We start from the raw sequence: 14,708 nt of genomic DNA on the forward strand, positions 1-14,708 counted from the left end.
TCACTGTGTTGGTTCCCATGGTAACTTTGGTCAATGTGATGATGGAGGCCTTAACTCAGCGTACTGGGTTCTCCGCCTCTGGGCCACAGTTCAGAAGTGAGGATGTTTTTAAAATAATAATACATTCACATTCACAGTGGTATAGAACTTGTTTTAAAAAAATGTCCGTGTCACTGCCCTCTGAGTACAAGAAAACTTCATGTATTTGTTGTTATAAAGCTTGTATTTGGCTACAAAGCCGCAAAACTCATGCAGAAAATGTTTAAATCCCAAACTCCAGTCCACTACCCGAAAAGGGCATGTAGTCCTTTATTTATTAATCCAACTGCACATCATGTAAGTGGGACAAACATACACCTGCCAGCGTGTGAGTGTCTTTTAAATGAACCTGAAGATAAATAACAACATAGAGCGAAGACACCAGTGTTGTGCTGTTGCTTAAAGATCTCCACAGGGATCGTGTATTCATGAGCCTTTTCTGGACATTTCTGGAAGTTCACAACCAAGCGGCTTTCAGCATATTCACAAAGAGTTGTCACAGTAGCTGGATCCCCACATTTGATTTGGCAGACTTTTATGCTGGATGTTCTTTCTGACGCAACCCTCCCAGGCATTTGTGCTTCCTATCAATCTGAAACTAGGGATTTTTCACATGTTAGGCTAATGTGTTAACCACTACACTAATGAAATGTAAAAAACACTACTACTCACCTCATCTGCCACATTAAAATGCCTTTTTACTAGAAGAAATTTTGTTTTTCTATTGAGGTAGCAAAATATTTCACCAAAAAAAAAAAAAAGATTAGATAACACATAGAAAATGAAACCCCAAATGAACAACCTTGCTCAAAGCCTAAAGCAAAACCAGCCTTGGATAAATGGGATGTTGTGCCGAGCACCCAGCAGAGTATTCCCTCCTTTCTCTCTCTCTGGGATTTGATCTCCATGTTGTGATCTAATAACATTCCCCCATGAGACTGCAGATGGCATCCCGATTACACTGCAGGAAAATAACATCCTTTCCCATTCGCACACATAGCGTTTCATAACATACCCTCATCAGGACATGGTTAAATGGCAACTGCAGTTGGGCAGGCTACTCATTCAAACCATTTCCAGCAGACATTCAGTGAAACACCAAGCACTGCGCTACGTATCGGCCAATTCTCTGCAACACGTTTGAAATTGCTTAGAAGATTTCACATGCTCCGCGACAAACTACACACACCAAAAAAAGAAAAAAAGAAAAAGTAATTCACCCCCGCAATTTATAGCTCTTTGAACCCTGCGGGTGCAACGAACAATAGGAACAAAGCATTGTCTTTCAATTGTCTGTGACAGTGTGGGCTGCTCAGCACAGAGGCCTTCGCCCTAACTATTGGGGCTGTGTTTGCTAAATGAGCCAGAGCAACACAGCGGAGCCCACAAGGCTCCACACTCTCTGATACGTCCAGGGGCTTTTCTCTGCCTGCACACTCTCTCCACCACCTTACCTCCTCCTCTACCCCCCAATCCTTCCCCTCCGTCAGGAATCTATATTTCATAAGCGAGCTGTGGAGCTCCAGTGCCCAATTATCAGCAGATAAGGCACAGGAAGCCCTGGAGCGCCGGCACGGCTATTTAGACGGGGAGGGGGGAAGGAGCTGGAGAACGAAAGGCAGCCAGGCAGGCAGGCAGGCAGGCAGGGACCCAACCCCCCAGGGGCACTTCGCCCTCGCTATTTTTTTTCTTCCTTCTTTTTTCTTTTCACGCTCTCTCTTTCTCTCTCTCTCACTGACAGCCTCCTCCCCCCCTTACCTTAGCGGCAGGGTTCAATTAGTGCCGACGGCGGCTAGCACCCACAGCCCCGCTTAGCCCGGGAGCTGGAGCCTCTATCAGCACACACCAACAGCACGCAAGGCTGAGTCCAACGAGCAAACTAACGTCAAGACAAGTTTTGTGTGGGTCTTGCACATATAGGCATGCACACGTACGCACACACACAATCGCACAATCCGAGAGGCTTTTAGTATCTCAGCCAGGAGCACCACAGAGTCATCCACATAAAATTTTAAATAAAAACTGAAAACTTTTTACTACATTTTTTCTTTTATTCTTGAGACCATGGCATGGAGGTAAGGACGATTCATTGGCTAGCCTTAACATCCACGTCATGCATGAAAATGAGATATTATTCATTGTCTCCATGTAATAATCACATCTCACTAATCCCTAGGATGTTACTTTTAACAATGCAGGGATTTCCTAGTTAAAGAAAGGTCATATAAAAATATAAAAAGCTGACCAAATGTGAAATTAACAGCAGCCACACCAAATATTTCCTGTTATTTCAGTGTTTTTCAGACACGTCGTTGCTGCCTCGTCGGGCCAGCACATTTAATTCAGGACTTTTCACACTCTTCTGCAGCCCCAGACCTTTATTAGCGACGGGGTAAAAGTCAATGTGCCTCCCGCATTTTCAGACCCCACCGAAAAAAAAGAAAAAGAAAAAACCACGAACTCCAACTGCCAATGCTGAGCAAGGTCGGCCAGGGGTCAGGCACAGCTCACGGATACGAGACGGATATCGATTCGCCGGGACAGGCCACAAGCGCCACTTTCTCTCCTCCTCTTTTTCCTCTACAGTCACAGGGCAGGCATCAGCCAATAGATCAGCCAAGGGCAGGAAACGGCCGGGGTCAGAGGGGACGCTGAGAGTATATGTGTGTGTGTGTGTGTGCGTGCGTGCGTGTGTTTGTGTGCAGGCGCACGTGTGTGATGATAAGACTAACAGCCACCCGAAAGCTGCACCACAGCTATGGGACCTTCAGGCTGGGCCCAATCACCTGCGACCAACAAAGAAAATCACTCTGACCAAAAACTGATAGAGTCATCTTACCTTATCTTCTATGACTGCTTCAGCATCTTGCCTGTTATTGCTATGGCTTCTATCAATAGGCAGTTAATATTACCAAACACTTGTCACCACAGGACAGTGTTTGGGTGTATTTGGTTTGTCATTTTTATCCAGTGGCCTGGATCAGGGAATCCACCAACACCAGGAAAGAAGCTGGAGTCGTGCTCTTAAAGCACCAGCAGTGCACTGGTCATCATTGAGTACCATGTATGATTGTTATACTCGAGTAAATAAAAAGTTTATATTTCTCAGTTTTTATGGATGTGTGGTTAAATGCACAGGTGGACCGTATGTTTGCAAGTCTGAAACAGAGGAGAGCAGGCAATGCTCCCAGGCATAGAGAGCAGGGCAGCTCTATCTTCCACTACTATAAGGCAGGGCAGTATAAAGAAAACGAGTAAAGTGCACTGGGCTGCATCAGTAGAGTTGTGCGATATCTACAGTTCAAACCCAATAACTGCAACATACTGTAGCTCAAATGCAAATATGTGAATAAATTAAGTATCTGTTGATGCAAACCCTAGTTTCTATCCTCTTTGAACCTTCTCATTTTAGGTTTACACATAATTTTGGAAGACGTGACTGCCCTCGATATGTGGGGTACTCAGAAAGTCAATTTCTTGGTCATCTTGCTCATCTCTTACGCTCTTTTAGCCGTTTCAACCACAAACTGCAGAAACACAGAGCAATTTTGATAAATAAGGAAACGACTACAAAAGAAAAGCTTCAGATACAAGACAGAGAAGATAGCGAGGCAGTGAAGGGGAAGTGAACTTCCCCCGCTGACGCTCTTGTTCCACAGCAAGAATCCCCCGGTCGGTAGCCTCAAACATCTGGTTCCAGTTAGCTCTCAGTGCTTTGACGCGTTTCCTGTGCTGCTGCTGCTCCACGCAGCCACGGCCACGACGCACACACCCCTCCCAACAAGCATGACAGCAAAACTCTCTTGAGATGATACACTGTAGGTCACACACAGACGCATACGTCTACTCTATGTTCAAACGAGCCAAGAGTGCTTGAGGCTGTACTCTGGCTTCAGACCGTCTGTTACAGAAACGAAGGGGTAATGACATCATAGCCAGAGTTACATTAATAATCTGTGGCATTTCCAAATAAATGTTTTGATGCCATCACACATTTATATAACAAGCAAACATTACTCATCTCATGAAACTTAACACTGTATCTTTTTCTATGAATAATAGCAGCCAGTTCTATATTAAAACCACGAATATGATGGAAGTAAGAGCTAGAAGAACAGGACAGTGACTTTACAAAAGAAATTATTTAGCCTTTTGTTCCCAATATGAAACTCATAGTAATACTTTCTTGAAACCAATCCGCAGTGAGAATTTGCTCAGCAGTAGTTGTGCGTGCGTCACTGTAAAGCAAACATCTAATGCTGTTTATGTTTCGTACCTTAAGCTGAACCGAGGCAATTTCCTGCCAGTTACACTGATGCAGCAATAAAGTATCGAAGCTTTGAGTCTGACACACGGTCACAAACAAGCTCAGAGGCACAGATTGTATTTTTGACCTGTCATGACACCATGTTATGTCACTCACTCTGTGTATGACTATAATGTTTCAGTGTAACTGCCCACATAATTAACAAAAACGCCTTCCAGTGAGGTGATTCCCTTTGTGGGGGAGTGGAAAAGGGTGAACCCAGAATGGAGAAATACATGTGAGATGTGCAAAAAAGAAAAAAACAAAAAACAAAAGAAAAAAAACAAAAACAACAAGGAGCCCACACAGCCCTGCTGCCATGCAGAGGAACATTGTAACCTCGTGGGCTACACCGGGGATTACGGGTGGTGAAAGTGAGAATGAGGGGGTGAGAGGAGAGAAAGAAACAAAAGTGCAATGAAGAGGAGGTAAAGAAACAGGAAGGAGCTTCTCAAAGGCTTTCCTGCGTTGGAGGGACTCCCTGTACCACGCAAATTCTCTATAAACAGAACACAAAATCATTCTGTGAAATCACCATGTGACTGGAAATTTACTAACCTTCTGTTCGCCTACTCTTAAAAAAAAAAAAAAAAGAGCCAGGCCAGTTTCCATTTCTATTTTAGATTACGCTACAGACGTAAAAACCCGGACATACAGCAAATCTAAGCAAACCAATATTTTCTTAGAGCTTCTTAAGAGTACAGTAACATTGCAACTTTCAATATATGAATAATAGTGCATAAAGATGTCTCCATCTAAATTCGGTTTGCGGTAAAGCCGTGCTTTTTCTAGATTTAAAAAGACACACTTTAATTGCTCCCAAGCGCGGGTGAGCATGACCAAATGAGGACAAATGAAAGTTTAAGGAGGCAGTATTGATTTGTGTGGAGGTCAGGGGTAGGTCACCCCTATCAGAGAATCAACAAACAGCCGCCAGCACCCTTCTCAGCTAAGCCAATCACCTTCTGACCTGGTCCACTGTTACCATGGCAAATGACCCTGAACCACACAGACCATAAACTCAGCTCCTTACCGAGTGAAAGCAGCAAAGCGGAGCTACGCAAAGATGGTGGAACCACAACAAATCTTTAATACAGATTTTACTCTGTTTTCCAATCTCTGGGACTTGGCGAGTATTCAAAAAAATAGTGCTACTTCAGCAGAGATGTGATCTGGTTGTGCTATTGATTCACAAAACGATGTATTAAAATTCATATTATTCCAATTGAAATGTAATTGAAAAGTAACAAATGAGGGCTTTTGCCTGTATGAATCATTAAGCCCTTAAAGGAACATCAATTTAATGGTTTTACATGCAGTTTAGCGTTTGCTTTTGGGATTTTTTACTCTACAAACGCAAAATTCTCATCAATACAATAATGACTGCAAAAATATCACTCCAGTCATGCCCTTCTTATAATCCAATTTTTTGTATCCATGTAGAAGGAAGAAATCTCAGACTCTTGTCTTATATCTACACTTTCCAAATTATCCTCCTCCTGCTCCTCCTTTTAGCCCACTCTCCTAACACCCCTCCTTCCCTCCGAGGCAGGCAGGCAGTGGTGGTAACCAAGCCTCTGGCAGTGTGTTCCTATCCTGCAGGAGCCCTCAGGTTCCAACCTGTCAATATCCCAGGCAGCATCTTGGCTCTGCTGTGGCTCAGTTAACCTCCTCACCCACCGCTACAGCACAAGAGGCTCCTGTCCCTCTGCCAGCCCAGAGACAAGCACATTCTATTCCCCCCACCCCAAGCACTACTTCTCCTTCACCTCAAATACGCTCCTGCACCACAAACACTGAGCTCACATCTGTAAAGGGCAGCACTCTGGCAGCAAAAGCAAGCAAGATGGCAGCCGACGGTAGTTTTCTGCTCACTGACATCTCAGATGCTTTTGGATGACAGTCACGTTGGAAGCTCACTGAGGGTAAAGAGGGAGGATATTGGAGAAAAGCCTGAAGCCTGAAGGGAAGAAAAGCTCAGTGACTCTGTGACAAAGGTCCCATCATCTCATGGTCTATATCAGTTTCAGAGAGAAGAGGGGTCGCTGTAAGAAAATGAATACATTTTTAAAAAGAAATCGATGTATTGACACAGAAACAGGAATTTCAGAGTGGTTTAAGAGTATTTGTAATCTACAAACGCACACAGGCCTGATCCCAACCGTGGTAACAAGCGTGTGGCAGCATGTCACCCATCCCATCTCAAAACACACGCACTCTCTCCCACACACACACGAACACACACTCCTCCGTGCCTGACTGCGAGGCACCGTGGCTGTCTGCTGGGAGCTCAGGTTACGGCCGACCAGACTTTATGGAAGCCTCTCTCCCACACCCACTCCCCCTCCGCAGGGCTCCGGAGGAGGTATCGAGTTGCCGGTTCAGCGCCGGCCAGGCTTGGAGCTGGCGGCGGCTTGTGATCTTGGGTGCCTGTGTGTTTTATCTCCCACTCTTTGAGGATATCAGCACACAGCGCTGCTGTCTCTTCAGGTATGTAGGTGTGATTTACATAGACCCTTCGTGCTCATGCACGTACACACAAAATGCGGCCTCCTTCTCAGCACCTGTATTTTATATTCCCACATGCAATAAGAATAAATGAGGAACAAAAGTATAAAATGCTACGTTTTCTCACTTAGAAGCAGGTGTCTCTGAGTCTTATTTGAAGATGTTCACGTCTGATTTTGCTTTTACCTTTGTAGAAGCAACTTCAATTTTTACTCATTCATTTTAAAGCAACGGGGTTTCAATTTCCATCTTTAGATGGTCTCTAACTCTTGCTTCTATACACGAACCAAGTCAACAACAAAGTGACACTGAAGAAAATCTGATTACTTTCTGGATAATGAGTGAGATCAGAAGTCTCAGTAAAGGTTGCTCCAAAACCATGATGAATAAAACCAAAACTATCTGCAGCTATAGGGTGGATACTACAAGAGCTAAGAGAAAATACTGATATGTTGACTGACTCTACACCTTAATGGGACTGGTGTCAAAACCCAGCACAACTTTTTCACAACTGAAATGACACTTAAAAGCAATGGCGTGCCCCTTTAAGAAAGACTGTTTCGTGACTCCTACAATTATTCATACATAACCAAAGACCATCACCACAACACCTATGTCCCTTCCAAACCCCATGATGCTATCGGTTCTCTGAGAGAGTGACTTGCTAAAACCCCGTCTATGAGAATCTCATTGTGGCACATTTGCATGAAGGAGTCGCGGGAAAGGTGCACTCGCGGGTCAACATCGAACACACCATCTATATTCAGGGACCTTGTGACGGTTCTACCGCAAGCTCGCTTGCTAGCCTGGCTTGGAACGGCACTCATGAATATTGCATGGGGACATCTGCCACCTCTGAATTATAGATCTGTGGAGGCCCAGCATATGGGAACAGCCCAGCAAGTGCTAATGGCTAGCTCACCATAACAAAATATGGGTTAGAGGCACGTGAATGATAGTTGGGTCATGCAACCTTTCAGTCATCTGAATGTGAGGCGGATTATAAATGTGATTATTTACATGACTCTGTGTGTGTGTGTGTGTGTTCATGTATGTGGAATGAGGATGGATATAGTTATTTGACCACAAACAAGCAACCAAATTACAGACATCCAACTTGCTCATGTGACTGTGAGAAAGCCAGTAAATCACACCATGTGTAGCCCATGTAACTCTGAAGCTAATGCGACCTTCTCACATGGGGAAAAGGCAACAAACGAATTTCCACACAGGAATTAATAAAAGTCAGTCGATCATTTTAAAACACTTCCCAACGCTAAACTTGTGGATGTAAAAAATGAGACTCAGAAACCCTCAGCCTAACAAGCAATGGTTAATGTCCCTGAGCCTTTTATGTAGGCTTCCTCCAGCTGAAGTGCAGCTTGCTTGAATATTCTATACTCTGGTTGCAAGGCCTGCTCTTTAAAGAAAAAGAGAGAGGACAGGAGGGGGTTGGAAGGATGGGGGGTTTATTTTCTTCCGGCCCAGTCGAGCAGGAGGCCTGGTCTACCCGGGACCACTTCGATCTACGCCTTTCTCTCCGGGATTATCCTCTTATCAGCGCCGCAAAAGCCAGGCTAAGAAGCGCCAGTAATTAGCCTATCTTTAATTAACAAGCACTTTGCTTCAAAACCACCCACAGTCCATGTAGGCTCCCACTTGGAAGGCAGTCAGCACCGGCGCAAGGATGAGCAGACTTAATCTTGTTTTTGTCTGACTAAGAGAGAGTGAACATGTAGAAAAGGGCAAAGTTCATTTTCAAGTAGCTGGAGAGTCACACCATGCAGAAACGTCCCTCATGCATGCTCGATCGCAAACAAGCCTTTCTACACCGCAGGTTTCAAAGGGAATCCTACCACCCACCACTGTTCCACTTTGTTGTGCAAGTGTTTATAATGTGTGTGTGTGTTCATTTGAGTGTGTACACTAATGTGTGGATGGATAACCACACTCAAATTATGCTACCACTCACCATCATTCACAGACCTAACTTTCCAGGTTTACTGAAGCCTCCGCCGAGCCTGCAGTGGAAACTTGTGTGGGAGAAGATGAAGGACAGAAGTGACTTCCATGCACCTCGCTGAAGATTAGAAGAGAGAAGGTTCACAACCCCACTCTAAACTGCCACCTTTTGGAGAATACATAGTTCTGAATACTTGCTATAAAGTGATGTGGTAAACAGTAGCACAGCTAAGTGGCCTGCTAAGTCACATTATGGTCATAGATCACCAAGCACCGGGTTATGGCTGGAGCAAGATGACAGCTCCGGATGAAAGGAAGAAGTGCAGACTATGTAGAAGGTAAACCATGCCCTAGCTCGGCCTGGCCCTGGCAGTGCCAAGCAGGAGGGGCGGCCCCAGCGTGCATACATTAGCGGTGCTTAGGCGCACTAATTGCTTCTCACTTAGACAAATCTCCTGCAAATCACGGCTGTGCCGCCAGCACTGCCCGAGCCCCCCGGGATGGAGAGACGGCAGGCAGGCGGACGGAGCGAGAGGCAGGAGGAAGAAGAGAAGGAGGAGGAGGGGGGTGGCAAGTGGAGCGTGTGTACCAGAGGCGCCTTGGAGAAGGAGGGAGGAAGGAGAAGGATGAGGGGGGGGGATGCTCCCATGAGAATGGAGAGAAACGAAGAGGAGAGAAAGAGAAAGAGAGGGAGAAGCTTCAACACTTCAAGAGGCTCTCTCTCTCTCTCTCTCTCCCCATCTCTGCTCATCCATAGTCCAGGCTGAGTGCCCCCCACCCCAACCTCTTACACCCCTACGCTCAGAAGCCCCACCGCTGCTCCACTCCTCCAACGCTCCATCCCTCCACCTCCCCACCCCCACCTCTCAGATCTGTGCTCTGCCCCCTCGCTCGCCCCTCCTTTCTCACACTCCCTCCCTCTCCATCGCTCTACAGAAAAGTGGAGGAAAGATGAAACTCTACAAAGAGGGGGGAAAAAAAGAAAAGAAAAAAAAAATCAATAACACAGATGGATAGCTGGATAACAGGGTCCGGCATGCTTCGGCGGTGAGGCAATCCAGAGGGTGCCCACACAACTTCCACAAAGGCGGAGAGATGGGCAAAAACAAGACGCTGGAAAAGAAGGTGGTGATCAGCCTCAGGAAGTCAACATCACCCGCAACACACAAGTACACACTTGCTCACATAGAAGAGTGCTCTCTGCAATGTATGGCTGCAGCCATACACAGACACCCACACACACAAAAACACCCAATATTTCCACAGATGAAAATATAAACAAAAATAAATACGTTTGTTGGAATTACTCATTCTATCCTCAGCCCCACACGGCTAATTGGGGAAATGCTACAACACAATAATAGTCATCAGATAATCTGAGGTAAAAGAAAATAGCCCTCTGTAACAATAAGATAGAATACAAGAGATCAATATTATTGCCAGGTTTATTATTCTGCTGGTGTTAATTTGAATATTGGGTGGCTGAAGGCAACATTTCTCTTTTTAGCAATGGTTTAAAGTATACCCAATCACGAGCACTGTATACAATTTACTAGGGGGAAAAAAAGGACCAGGAGTTAGATCTAATTTTTGAGTATATTCATATATATGATGAAGGTTGACATCATATATATATTATATGACTTAGTACAAGTTTGTAGTACTTTTTTACTCAAACTTTTTAGTTGCTAGTGAGGTCTTGTATAGGGAGACACTGAGCTCATTCAAGTCTAAAGCAATTCATGGACAAAGTTGTCTGGGAAAGGGCAGAGAAGCAGTGGGTATCCAATAAAATTACACTCAGGAGAGGTGAGGGAAGAGCTTGGCAGTAGTCCCCAACAAAGAAGCAAACTTAGTTCTACTCAAGCGCACAACTAGAGCAATGGAAAGCATTTCCAGATATTTTCTGAGCCAAAGACAACAAAACGACGGCTCAAACTTTCTTAATTTCTTATACAAGATTACCATTCAGAGTTCAGAGGCCTTGAGGAGACAGATCTAAATGAAGATTAGCATCAACACTTGTGTTTTTTTGTTTTAATTTAATTAATTGGGGAGATAAAATTAGTGGTAATGGAAAAACAGGTCTATATGTAATATAAATATAAAAGGGAGCTGATCTGACACCGATTACCTCATTTCTATTAGCTTGAGCTTTCCCCTTGTTCTTCTTCACCTTTTTCCCCATAAAGATGAAATGTGACGACATCCCCTCTCCTCTCCTGAGTGTTGCCACCTCAGTAGCTGCATAGGCAGAGGCCAAACTCACTACCGTCACTCATTTTGTTCTATAAGAAGGCCTGAAGTAAGCACCAAGTTCACAAAAAGTGCTTCAGTGGTTTCTCCTAGTAAGCTTTCAAGGAGTAAAGAGTTACAATTCACATTTAAGGAGACAAAATTAAAACAATGTTTCTTTCTTTAAGCCCTGAAATACCTGTTTGAGCCCTCTTACCTGGGATCACTGCAAGCTAGCTTAACATAATCAGGCTTACTAAGAATAAACCTGGATTATCCATTTAGTTTTCTTGTAAAATGCACAGGCACTGGGATAATCAGGGCCATCTATCAAATGTCAAAGTGGTTTAAAAAAAAACTGTTTGTAGTAACACACCTACTGTCTGTGTCAAACAGTACCTTATAACAGCCCTTTATCTCTCAGGCCATGTGTGATGCACTTCTGCGTGGTTTTTCCTCCCACGAAACCAGTGCAGATTGGGTGTGATGCTTTTAGCAACTGTGGGAGAGGTGACAGGGTGAAGACTTCATTATAATGAATGTCAGCGATGACCCCAATCTCCCATATTCACACATGCACACATGCACATATACATGCAAATTCACACATGCACATATTCCACCCAGCTCTTCTCCTACAGTCCAATCTTTGCTGAAATTACTATAATCCTCCCTCGGGCATAGTGGTTCTTCTCTCTGTGGCCACGCTGAAGCTGTCCTCAGCAAGCTATTGCAGGTCTGTTACAGTTGGTAAGTGACTGAGGTACATTTGATTATTTACATTTAACACATTTTATTTTTTTCAGTGTATGAAGATTTCAGAATTCTCTTGTCTGAGTTATAATGCTGAAGGTGATTAGGGTGCTGGCTGCGCCCAAGTTTGAGGTTAAGCCTGTTAAGTCAAATCAGAGTAAGTCTAAACTTATATTTACACCTCTGAAGTGGTTTTGTTCAGTAGTAGTGATAAAGTTGATAATGAAAACTATTTAAACTCAAAATTTGTGATCAATTAACACAAACATTTCAGACATTTAATAATTAATCCTTCATTTAGACATTTTCCCCCAATATAATAAATCACCAGCACCACCTACTGTCTACTCCCTACCCTAAAACGAAGACACAAACTAGACCCCAACTCTAAAATATGTGCCTACTGCGCCATCTTATGGAGACAAGCAGACAGCTCAACCCCCAGCAGGCAGATAAAGAATATGCAGCTTTTCTTTGACTGCAATATTTGTATGGCCACATTTACAGAGGACTGAAACACAGGAATCTACAGTAGTTTTGGAATGATAAATATATTAGACAAAACACATAATGGGAGATGTTAATAAATATTAGCATACCTTATGTGAACTAGTATTATTCTTATACGAAATCCATGAAATCCTGGATTGATGCTCGATACTAGAAGAAGACAACCAAACAAGATTAATAGCTTTAATTTCATGGGGGTTTTTGTTGTTGTTGTTGATTTTCATGTTTTCTAGCTACTAGATGGCTAATCCATCACTGAATACAGACCTGGATTAGGTCAAGCACAAAATGGAGTGGAAGTAATCAAGTGCTGCTGACTGTCAGAAATATAACTAGATTAAAACTTAAAATAGCGATTATACAAAAATCTGAATAGTTATCCAAATCATGCCAGCACAGCATAATTTGTAGAGGTCAAAGCTTTTGTTGCATTGTTGTGCAGGTGGGTTTTGAGCTGCAAGACTCTTACAACCTAGTATTACTGACCTGTGAGATCTACCCTGATTAATCCTGGTATGTGTGCAGCTCTCATGACTGAGGGCAGCTTTACACTGAATATTAATTGCAAAGAGATCAGATTTGCACATTTCAAGTGTTTAGTCTGTCCCACCTGTTAATGCCTGAAAAATAGTATTATCTGAAGAAATCTGATATTCCTTGGCTTGTGTGACACCTGTTACGAAATCAGTTTCACCCTGGTTATTTTTTATTCCTCGGGCATCCAGAGACGGCACCGGACTCAGTAGCCATTTTACAAAACTTTTATTCATCTTCAGTTAAGCATGCATCTTCTAGAAGGGAAGACGTGCAAGGCTGGTGTCCCTTTGCAGATCTCCCACTCCTTTGTTTGTTACAGTCAGCTTTATAGAAGTGACCTCATCATAAAACCCCCATGGTGTGTTGAAAACTGTGTTTGTGCATGTATGTGCGAGCACGTGAATGAGTGTGCATGTAGGTGAGGGTGCGTAACAGTTAAAGCACTGTGGGTGTGTGTGTCTGTACCTGTGGCTTCCTGCTGGTCATAAAAGTAATCTCCTCACCCAATCTACACCAAATTCCTTTAGACAACATACAAAACACTGTTAAAATATTACAAACACTGAGACCCCCACTCTGCATCCACTGGGCCATTGGCCTCTTGTTGTCTTACATTTACAGATAAGCATGTGGAGAGTCTCCTGCAAACCTACTTCCAAGTTATGGCAATTATGAACTTTTATTAAAGGTACAAGCATCAGCAACCCCCAACTGTAGCTTCCTGTCTCCTTTTATGACAGCAGACCCCCAGTGTCAATAAATTCCTTTCCCTGTACACAATTATACACACACTCTCAAGCCTACAGCTAAGCCAAACTAAAACACACAGACAAATCCTTCCCTATTCCTCTGATCTACTGCTGGACCCTCTCATCCAAGCAAATTTAACATTTTGTATTCTAATAATTGTTTTCTTGTACTCACACACCTTTGCAAGCATATCTACAATATAGCTGGATGTAGCTCTTTGAGTATGTGTGCAGCCTTCAGTGTTTGTATGGACTTTATCTATTTATTAAAAGCACAAAACTGGATAAAAGCTCTTCATTAGTGGTAAGAATTATTTTAAATGACATGTTTTTTGTAATCTTGAAAAAATGTTAAGCAATCTTTACATTTAGAGGAGTTTCAGAGGACTTCTTACAAAGTCTTTTGACTGAAGTGTACCTAGTGCTTGCTAGCACTGCTAGGAAAGGTATCAATTAGTAATTAAAAAGTTAATTTTATGTGTTGTAATGTCAATAATTTTATGGTTTAACTAACAGGGTAAAACACCATAGCTGCATTAGATTACCCAACTAAAAAGTGTCATACTAAAGACATGAAAACAGCTGCGTTTTAGACAGCTAACTGTTAGCAGCGTTAGCTAAGAGCTATCGAATATTTAATTGCTAGAAGCCATTTTTGCATTTGGTAACTAACTAACGTTATTTTATACTTTCTAGATTAGTTGTCTCTTTAACGAGGACATTATAATTATTAACTTTAAGTTAAATGCCCGTGACTGTCATCATTACTTACCGGTCACTGTTTTATTTAACCGTTTAAAATAGAGACTGTATATAAAAGAAAGCGGGAGCAGTCTTTGGTTTCTGTTTGTCATGGGATGCTGCCAGGAAAACAACTGACTTCCTACTACCAAATGTAACAACATCCGGTTGCTTTCAGTGTAAAATACCCTTTTGGGATGTATGCTTAATTAGGGGTGAAATTATTGAATTAAAAACTCAACTAATGCTTTTTGCACTAGAAAATATATGATAAGCAAGAATGTTACCTCTTCTACAAATCAAATATCCAAACTACAGGCTTTTATTGTGAAAAAAAGAGTATTTTACAGCATTAGCTCATTAAGTTA

General features: G+C 43.0%; 1 protein-coding gene across 1 annotated transcript in view; it reads right to left on the minus strand.

The window, feature by feature from the left end:
- Positions 1-14,464, minus strand: part of samd11 (sterile alpha motif domain containing 11) — an 82,713-nt gene extending 68,249 nt beyond the window's left edge. Inside the window, exons 1-4 of the mRNA XM_026154761.2 lie at positions 14,372-14,464; positions 13,316-13,371; positions 12,403-12,463; positions 11,450-11,549 (exon numbers count right to left, since the gene is read on the minus strand). The gene's annotated coding sequence lies outside the window, so the exon portion shown is untranslated. The remainder of the gene's footprint in view (positions 1-11,449; positions 11,550-12,402; positions 12,464-13,315; positions 13,372-14,371) is intronic.
- Between the last annotated feature and the right edge of the window lie 244 nt (positions 14,465-14,708).

The sequence above is a fragment of the Astatotilapia calliptera genome, chromosome 20 (assembly GCF_964374335.1).
Source record: "Astatotilapia calliptera chromosome 20, fAstCal68.1, whole genome shotgun sequence".
Lineage (NCBI taxonomy): Eukaryota > Metazoa > Chordata > Actinopteri > Cichliformes > Cichlidae > Astatotilapia > Astatotilapia calliptera.